Source organism: Podarcis melisellensis, assembly GCF_964234715.1.
Source record: "Podarcis melisellensis genome assembly, chromosome: 4".
In the NCBI taxonomy this organism is placed as follows: Eukaryota; Metazoa; Chordata; class Lepidosauria; order Squamata; family Lacertidae; genus Podarcis; species Podarcis melisellensis.
In genome coordinates this window covers 2,988,066-2,998,742 of record NC_138531.1, presented here as the reverse complement: position 1 = coordinate 2,998,742, position 10,677 = coordinate 2,988,066, and the positions used below count along the sequence as shown (strand labels likewise).

At 41.0% G+C, this 10,677-nt stretch overlaps 1 long non-coding RNA gene across 1 annotated transcript; it reads left to right on the top strand.

Moving 5' to 3' along the window:
- Positions 1–257: 257 nt before the first annotated feature.
- LOC309367752 lies at positions 258–10,283 on the top strand. Its single transcript, XR_014167320.1, has 4 exons — positions 258–408; positions 4,923–5,134; positions 6,644–6,791; positions 9,979–10,283. It is a non-coding gene; the product is annotated as an uncharacterized lncRNA (long non-coding RNA).
- The last annotated feature ends 394 nt before the right edge of the window (positions 10,284–10,677 follow it).

The window sequence follows — 10,677 nt, the reverse complement described above, 5'->3', positions numbered from 1 at the left end:
AAGGCTGCAAAGATAATGGAAAACCAAACAAAACACAGTAAGCCGCAAGGTCTGCCAAAAAGAAACCTCTTCCTTGCACACGCAGCAGCAGATTGGCTGCTCAGTCTGACTCCCCTGCAGCCAAAGAGACCAGAGGGGAGGCACAGAGGCTTATATAGCCTGCTGCTTCCTCCCCCTCCCCACTGTTATTTGATGTGTGGCATTGTGGCATCACACCTCTCTGCCCCTCCCAGCTGCAAAGGATTCTCATTCTGGCATTTTCTCGCTAGCTGCCAGAGCAATTTTTGTTAACACTAGTCCAGCTTTTAGAGATTTCAACAATAGCATTGTTATCGGTCTAAGTAAGAGGTGGTGGAATCTGGAATCTCTTTGTAAGCAAAGAACTTCTCTCCTTTTGGGGTCCTGATGGTAAGTTCAAGTCTTCTCTCTAGGAGATGCCAAGCCACCTCAAAAGCACCCCCATTTTTGCTGAAGAGCAGGGCACATTTCCTTTGCAGCCTGTCAGCACTAATAATCTGGACAGACAAATCTTGAAGAGGATAAGACATTTCCTCACTGCTGGGCATTGAGCGCACTGTTTCTATAGTGCCGAGACTATATCACCTCAAAGTACAGGAGGCCATGCCTTGAATAAATCCCAAGTTTCTCATTCCCAGCAGGCGATCAGATTGACGAGGCAAGTAAATGGTTCCATAGAATTTCTCTCACACAGTTTTTGACTACATATTGAGGTCATCAGTTTTACAAAATGGATCCTTGCATAGGTATAACCAAGATGGATTTCTTTAAAGAATACTTGTCTGGAGGAACAGATGGCTTTGCTGGCAGTGAGGTAAATGAGAATTTGTTCCCCTATTAGAGGTAATACTTCAGGAGCACTCAGGATCCCAGTGAAGCTTCCAAGCCTAGGCTGTAACCGAGGTATAATGGCCTTAGCATGGGAGCCTTTCCTTTCCTCTCAGTACTGTGTCTAGCCTTAGAATTCAAAACAATTTTTAAAAGGTTTAATTAAAAAAAAACTCCAAAACAAAACAAAGATGAACATTCATGGGAAAACAGGAATAACAATATTATTGAGCGTTAACCCCACCCATACCCTACTTCTTAGTAAACATGCAAAAATTTGGACTGCACATGTGCTTTTAATAAGAGAATTCTGTCAGAGAGGCTGATATTGATCCCTGTAGCATACATAATATCATAGATTTGGAGGACAAAGGAATGTTTGTTATGCTCATCCTTTCTGATACCTGCATAACAACTACCCTGTCACTTTCACCATGAATTTGAGCAGCAAGTTCAATAAAATCTGTTTTAACTTGAGCCTGTCTTTCAAAGAGACTTGGTCTCAGTATTATAGGGAAACGGCTGTAGCTTAGGGGAAGAAGGTCTGCCTTCCATGCAGAAGGTCCCTGGCGTCTCCCGGCAGTAGTCGATTGAAATACAATAGTTTTTTGGGTTGTATCAAATTACACATCCTTTGGTGACAGCTGCAACATTTAGGGAAGAATGACCATGTGGACATTTATTTATTATTATTTTGTGAATATACTACCATAAATAATGTTAATATTAGTATTTTGGCTGGGATTTATTTATTTTTTTTGCATTTGGTACTTATATGCCACATTACAATGTCCTCATAACTTCCCATACATCACTGATGTAAGCTTTCCAACAAATTTGTATGTTGAGGCAGTGTACTGATTATTTATTCCCCCCATCTTGCAGGACCACAGTAAGGCTGGCCTATGCCCAGCCCCAAACCACACCAAGATTTTATCTCTATCTCTATATCTATAACTTCACACACACACCAAGTCAGGATATGCATTTTTTAAAAGTATTGTATGGATTCCAATTGCTGTAGTTGTTCATATATTTTACCACAGGGAGTAATATAGCACCTTACATTTTAACAGATTTAGGGAACAATCCTATGCACAAGAAACTGGGATAAAGCAAGTCGGTGTAAATTAAGCCAGCATGAAGTTACCAGATCCAAACCCTGTTCAGCAGTGGGGAGCTTTTAAATTGTTTTTTAGGCTGGGCTGCCAGATCACATAGCTGCACTGAATGGGCTTAGGCTTCAGCCAAAGCCCCCCACTCTCTGGTCCTCAGACCCTCCAAGTGTCCCTATTTCCCAGGGACATCCCTGATTTAGAGAAGCCGTCCCGGTTTCTGATTTGATCTTGGAATCTCCCACTTTTCCTTAGGATGTCCTTATTTTCATTGGAGAAAGGTTGGAGGGTATGGAGTTATTCAACCCCTGAGCCATCTGAAGGCAATCCTGTATAGGGAAGTTTTTTAATGCTTAATGTTCTATTACATTTTTATATATGTTGGAAGCTGCCTAGAGTGGCTGGGGCAACCCAATCAGATGGGTTGGGTATAAATAGTAAAATTATCATTATAGAATGTAACACCCCATTTTCATTGGAGAAATGTTGGAGGGCAAGGGTCTTTTTGGAGACTTGTACCAACTTTGACTCAGCCAAGTTAGGTGGAATATTTTCAGCTGAGCCGGGTTTGAATTCTTCAGGTTTTCACTGAGCCTGGTAGAGCCAGGAGTCAGCCGGCAGAAGTGAAGATCCTCTACATACTAAGCTTCTTATCCTGGGATTGGGGCAACAGTTTATCCTGTATGTTGTTTTTGTTGTACCATACTAACTTGGTAAACCCCCTCAGGAATTATATTCTAAACTGCTTTGGGTGTATATGTGTCATGGCATTATGTTTACGAACTTCCAATAATATCCATATACCACTGCCCCCTCTAAAATAATTTGCTAATGAATAATAAGTGTCAAATTGCAAATAAGAATCAACTAATCTCATCAAAATTCTGAATTTCCACAGTGAAATTCAAATGCACTGCATTTGTCGAGCCTTAAGGTGAGCTTATAATATACTGAGTAAATAAATAGGGGGAAACATATTTGCTAAGGGAAAAATTAACTTGCAGGCTTTGCAAAAAATATATGCAAAAGATAATAGGCTTAATGAGATGTCCCACACAGCCTGAAGTCTTTGTACTTAGAACTCATCCAAGCTCTGGAAGTATGTATTCCAAAAGAGCAGAGACAAATTGGAAAGTATTAATATTTTTCTCCTTTTTCCCTTGCCAGAGGTTTGCCTAATGACATGAAAAACAACAGGCCACAGTAAATATGGCAGCAATTGTAATTAAATAGTGATTGATTGATTGATTGATTGACCAATGAATTAATTTAAAATATTAGAAAAAACATAGAAAGCTGATGTAATCATCCTGATTTGACCAGATCATCTATGCAGCCCCACTAACTGGTACCAGCTTTCTTTACCTCATTCCAATCTTCATACACACAGTTCTTTTTTATCCACACTTCCCTATATTCCCCCCCCCCCATTTTGATTTATTCTTGCTGCTGTTTGTTTTTCGAGTCTGTCTAACCAGAGCCATCACCTGGCATCCATGCTGCCTGGGAAATATAGTTCAATAGGCCTGGAGAGAACCCGGTTCGCGAAGATTAGTTTAACTGTTGGTTGTTCTCTTACTAGTCACAGTCAATATGATGATTTCCATTTTCCTTAAAACAGTTCCAGGTCTTATGAGTTTGTTTTATTTTGTACTTGTCAGTTTTATTTAGTCTCTCTTCATTGACTTCTTATTTATCAGCCATAGTCCCTATTATCTTTTCTTAGTATCATTATGTATGGCTGCCCCTGCCCAAATTTACTGCCTTTTGCTGCAGCCCAAACTGCTCCACATGACTCACAGTAGTCACAGTGAGTCACAGTAACTCTCCCTAGAAACCAAGGATTTTGATTCTGTATCCAGGAATTGTCATGAGAGTCACAATGCTGTAATCTGACATAATTTATGGTTGAAGGAGCTAATACAACAGCAGTTTAAAAATGAATTTGTAAACAGACCTGGCAAATGTTGGTACCCAGTACCGTTTTAAGGGTCAAAGGTGAAAGGCATCTCTGAAAGGAGCACTCTGACATGTGGGTGACGGGAAAGAATTCTCCCTACCCTAACAAACTGGTTGTGTGAAGTGAAGTCAAGCCATGCTACCTGATTCCCGCCCCCAAAGTCTTACCTACCCCTTTGCCTGTGTCCCCTCCTCATTCTGCTTTTACACAAGTGGTATGATGTACAAGTAAAATAATATTGCTTTTATAAAATATTATTTTACCAAAAATAATGCTTTTAAAACAGCTTAGAAGTAAAATAAAAATATACAATAATATATTTTATAATGTAAGCTATAGTAATGTAAACATGTAATGATTTTGATATACAAGTATAATAATAATAATTGGATAGCCACACACACAATTTTATATCTTTTTACTGGATCCACAATATACTGTGTTCATCCCCAAATGAAACAAATTTCAAGCTAATATAATTTGCCTTCTTTTGTTTATTTTTCTGTCATCAAACAGGATCTCAATGCTTACAGTTATATAGTTGCACAGTTTGCTGTTGCTGTTGTTGTTTAGTCATTTATTTGTGTCTGACCCCTTGTGACCCCCTGGACCAGAGCACGTCAGTCACTCCTGTCTTCCACTGCCTCCCACAGTTTGGTCAAACTCATGTTAGTAGTTTCATAGTTGCACAGACAACTTGCCAAAGACTAAAATTGCATGAATTTAGCAATACCTGTTCCACCATATACTTGCCATAAGCAGAGCTGATTTCATTCCACTTCTGTTTGTTTTCTGCCAAACACATGATTTGCCTCACTGGCCATTATGGGTGGAATTTCACATTTTTGTCATCACTGTAACTGGGTTTAACTAATGGATTGCATTCTATTCCTTCTACATCGCTGCATTTGAAGTGTTTCCTGTGTCTCTGTGTGTTTGCAAACTGACTTTTCAAAGTAAGTGAAGTAGCTAATGGCCCATCAATTACCTTCTCCCCACAGATCTTTTTCAGTGGAAGAAGGAAGGATGACAAGGAACATTGACACCAAGAGAGGCATGGGACAAAGGTGGACCTTTGAAAAGATCGGACCTAAGCACACAATATGAGAAGGAGCAGGATTGGGCCTCAATGGCAGATGCACCTCATCACCTCAGGGGCATAAAGAAAGGCCTTGCATATCTCCTGGGGGTGTGGCGGTATCCCAGCTGAGAAGTAAGACCCATTGCATTTATCGGAAAGTAGGTCTTGGTGTTTAATGTCAGGAGTAAGCCAGCAGTAAATCACACTATGCAAGTTGGAGTTAACTGTTTACTAGCAAAAGCAGGATCTGCACAGGAGTGTCCGGCCTCATGAGCACATGAAGTAGCTGCTGAGACTGAAGGGCCCCACCTCCCCACAGCTGCCCAAGTCTCCTCCACTCCAGGGTTAACATTATTATGTAATATTTGCAGCTTTGGGGGGAAGGGAATCTGGTGGAAACAAATGCCATTTACATTCACGTGATGTAAATCTGGCCCTGACAACGAGTGAATGCACACACCGTGTCCTGGATGCTTTAGCTGAGATCCCTGCATTGCAGAGGGTTGGACTAGATGACCCTCAAGGTCCCTTCCAACTCTACAATTCTATGAAAAGCCACACCCATTTCCATACCATTAGAATTCTCCAACATCCCTAGTTCAGACATTATTATGTAGACAGCAGGAAGACGCAATTCTCAAAGTCATACTGAAACCCCAATATAATAGTGATACATGTCACTATATGATACAGAATAATTTGGAGAGGGGAGAATTGGAAAACTTTCAGCCCCTGGCATTAATAATTTAGCTAAGTTGTTTTTTCCAGCTTGGTTAATTGTATTCACTATATTAAAGTACAACAGCTGCAATTAATTAACACTTTAATTATAAATTTAGAGATATCATCTAGTTCCTTCTGTGTGGTACAAATCAGTGTACACAACCATAACCAATAGCAACAGAATAAATCACTTATCTTTGCTCTCCTATGCACTTCTCATAGGTTGCGTATAATTATCTACCTGGGGGAAAGGTAAATGCTAAGGCTGTGCATGGCCTCCCACCGCCCCGTGGCCCCAATTCCTCTGAGGTTCCTGAGGTTCTCTTCAGAGACATAGAGAGCACACTTCCTTCAGATGTGGAGTTAGAGGCAAAGGCTAATGCAGATGCCAGTTCATCCATTAGCGAAAGTGTCCGGGTCACTAATATGTCATTATGTGTGGACCAGGGGGTGCAAAGGGTGGGGGGCAGCAGGGCGCCGAATTCTGGACTGTATACCAGTCCATCTCGATCTGCGACAGTGAAAAGCAATGTAGTGAAAGTCCCTGCCCCCCTCCTCCATCTCTCTGTGTAGTGGTTAAGAGCAGTGGACTCGTAATCTGGTGAACCGGGTTCGCTTCCCCGCTCTTCCACATGCAGCTGCTGGGTGACCTTGGACTAGTCACACTATTGGAGCGGTATCTTCCTGGCAGCAGACAACAGAACTGTGAGACAGGTGTAAAATACTCAAGTAAGTGTTTTATTTACAACCTTACAAACACAAAACATGTGGGTGTTCTCTTTTGCAGGCAAATTCGAACTGCAACTTCTCCTCCTTTTGTACTCTTCACCAGCTGTACCTAATCAGCCTAGAAAACCACACCCAGAACTCACAGAAACAGTTCTTAAAGTTACAATCATCTTTTCTGTTTCTTTGCAGAATGACTCCTAACACACACTTCTCTGAAGTCTCTCAGCTTCACTCACGGGAAAATAGATTGTTAGCTGCTTTGAGACTCCTTAGCGTCAAATATTTCCCAATAAGCCAGGAAACAAAAGAATTTTCTTCCACTGCATCATTGTTACAGGTGAGTGATTTTCCCCCTAAAAAAAGGTCATCAAATTTGGCTTCCCCCCTCCCCCAAAAAGTTCAATAAAAGTTAATTTGGGGGTGCTGGGCAGATCTTTACACCCTGGTGGCAGATATGCTAAAGATGGCCCTGGTGAGAACTTTCTGTTATAGAGACTGAATGATGTAGACACAGTTGCATGTTCAGACCCAGAGACCTCCCCCCTAAATAAATTCAGACATGACTAAAATTTTAGTTTTGTTTTTTTGGCAGACAACTTTATTGATTACAGAGAGTGAGTGGTTGCATAGGCTCTGGTTCAACTAGCTCCCTGCACCCTCGCAGGCAGCACTGATCCAGGGCAGCAGTATAGGTCAGCCAAGGGTGAACACCTGAATAAGCGGAAAGCCGGGAACAGGCTAACTCCACCACCCAAATGTCCCCCTGGACTCAGGCACGGGCACAACCCCCTCTCAGGGGTTGACCAAACCATAGAGTCCCTGGATTCCTTTAACAGAATACCCTTCACATAGGGATGGCGAGAGCGTTTTCCCATCACTATCACCTGTTGCCTATCCGCAACATTACAAGTTGTGATGATTTGCTACGTGGCAGGCGAAACCCAAATGGCAACAGCCAAGCAGCCAAGTGGGGAAATTCCTGCCATGCCCCTGTCCCAAGGACAGACTACACACGATGGCATAGTAAGGTCAATTGCAAAATGCCCTAAAAGTAGAGAGAGGTGGATGGGTATTCTGAATGCACGAGTCAAAAGAGGAAGCTCTGGGTCATATGCATGGGTATATATAGGTCCCTCGATCGGTTTAGACTGCGCCCCATTGGCCAGATTGAACCAAACATAGAGGGACCTATCAATCGGGTGTTGTGGTTAACCAATCAACCCACCCACAACACAGGGAGTCAGTCTCCAGGTCTCACTGCAACACATGCCCTCTTTTAGGGAGGACACAATTAAAGAGTGTGGCCTGCAGTTTGTCAACTTTGCACTTGTTAATCATACCACCCAGCAATGAAGTGTTGCATGACAGTGTAACACGTGACATGTGTAAGGTGGGGGTGGGGAGAGAGGCTTGCCCATACACAATATACACCGTCTGGGAAAATGGGTTACTAGGGAACTCCAGATGAAAGATCTGCACATCTGTCTATTTCCAGCACATATTAGAACAAGAATTCTCAAAATACTATTTAAATACTATTTAAAATAGTAATGCAATAATATTCATTTTTTCTGTCAAAATGCAAACTGAAATGTCTGCTTTTATATTCTGAGAACTGCATCGCCATATTGCAAAATTGGGTGGGCAGCTAAATTCTTATTTCCACATTAGTCCAAGAGATATAGACTTTGTCCACATCCTGAGGCAAGGCCCTTCCAAGGTGAGGCATCCCTGCCCTGGGTGCCATCTGCCCCAAATATAACCTCTGCCTCCCACCAAGCTCTTAGGAGATATTCTAAGGTGTTTTGCTTTTTTAGCCCACTGCAATCTAAGCAAGGGAGCCCATCTCCAAAATGATGTGATTGGAGAGTGTGGGGAAAAACAGAAAGTGGTGGCCATTTTAGTTTCACAATGAAAATTAGCAGGATGACTGAAACGTCTATTTTCCAAATATTGCTTCAGGTTTGGGGTCCCAGGCAAGCCCCCCCCCCAGCAATCCCAAGCGAATGGGCCCCCAAATAGAGCCCTAACAGGGCTGAAGGAGGTCCTGAGATGAAACGGGGCAGGTGGGCCTCACAGCCATAGTACAGACCAGGTCATTTTGTTTCAGAATTCATAAAGATCAAAATCCTCAAAATTCCTCCTCCAGATACGTTTGGATGACATTGATTATCTGGGTCCATTGCAGATGGGTTTTCATCCTGGTTCTGGCACTAAAATGGTGGTGGTTGTTTACATTTTTATTCACCCGAGACCTGTTAGTTTCTAAGCTTTTATTAATCAAGCGTTTATAGTTTGGTGCTGCTCCTATTTCATTATTATATGATTGATTATTGTTGTTTCACTATCTAAAATTTATCTTAGTTGCTCTGAGTCGCTTTGCCTGAGGAGTGGGATATTAAATTCCCCAAACAAATGACTGAATATAATAAGCTATGTGCCTGGAAGCAAAGCAAACATTCCTGGTAACATCTGCGGCTTTTTTTTAAAAAAAAGTATGGTCACAGTCAATGAAATGTAATACAATTCTGAATAATTCTGATTGTGAGACAGAATATTCCACAGAACCTCTTAAGTGATTGATGGGGAAGTAAGATATTTTCATTTCAAAGACTGCTAGTCAGAACTTTTTTCAAAAAAAAATTTTTTTTTAAGAATAATTGTGCACACAGAAAACTAGCAAGTCAGGGAGAAGGGACCAATTTTCCCTTTGCCCTGGTAAGAAGGGTGGGAGGGAGTGTGTGTGTGTGTGTGTCTGTCTCTCTCTCTGTGTGTGTATGTGTGTGTGTGTGCCTGTGTGTGGGAGAGAGAGAGAATTAATTCAATAATATGAGCCCCCATCTGCAGTCTGAAACTATTGATTCTAGGCACAGGTTTACCACTGCAAGTAAGGCTTTAGTCCTCACCTGCAAGAATATGTTCAAGGCATTTCTTCATAAATACAGTGCAGTTCCAGCATATTGCTGCATCTTTGCTATATACAGCCCTGCAGCACAGCATAAATCAATATTTAGAGTCCTCTGAAATATATGCATTTTGATGGATTTTTAAAAGTCAAGAACTTTAATGAGGCATTCAGGAAGTACAAAAGCTAGTAGGAAACCACATTCCATTCACAAATTAGTCCAGGAGCTGCAAATACGAGAAATTCATATTGGAATTCAGAAAGGCTGAGTTTCTTAAGCATCCTTAGTTACAAAAGGACTGTAAGCCACATTTTTAATGGCAAAATGGGTTTCCCTTATGCAGGTTGTACTGATTATGTTGGTAACTTTGTGTCATTACAGCTACATATTTTTTGTTAAGGGTTGTGGAATAATTCAGCAAAATGATCATAGGCAATCATGTAATTTATGTTCCACCAAATACAAAAATCTAATAAATGGAAAAGTATCCACATAAATTTTAAATAGGAATATAATTGTACCACATGTTAACCAGATATTGCTCAGTTGGTAAAACTGCTCTTGAAAGGTTTTTGTAAAAAATAAATAAAGAGGTTTTGTTTAACTGCTTTTTTACAGTGACATGGAACTTCGAACAAATATTGAATCAATGCAATTTTTGCATGCATCTCTATTGATCACATTAATATTGTGTCATGGACAGGATCTAATAACAGAAAAGTGTTTGGGTGTGAACGGCAATATATGGATTTCTCATTTAGATTATTCTCAATAGGACAAAGACAAAGCAATTCAGTTTCTGATTCCAGCTGAATTAGAAAACAGCTATTACTTTCAAGATGCTTTGTAGCTGCACATTTGAAAAGCCGTAACGGTAAGACAGGTCTGTACTCTTACTTTCTAAATAGATTTGTAATAATGAAGCCTTTGAAGTTGCTGGCTGAGTTGCTCCAATAGGATGGAGTTTTCATGAATTTTCAATTAGTGGAGAGAAGACAGTTAAGTTATTTAAAGGATTTGTATGTTGCCTTTTAGGGGCTGAATGTTATCCAACTTCCTCCAAGATTGCCCATGAGGACGCATGGCCCTTGCATTGAAAATAGTTCTCCATCTCAGGTTTAGGGCATAGCTCTCACCAATTGAGAGGATATTTATTAAGAACGAGTTATCAAAGTATAAGAATACAGCATAGTAAGGAAGCTCATAGGCAGTCTGGAACAAATGAGTCCTCGAGGCACACTCAAAGGTCTACACTGAAAGGGCCTATGTCGTTTCATAGGAAGGGAGTATCATAACTGTGGGGCAGCCACTGATAAA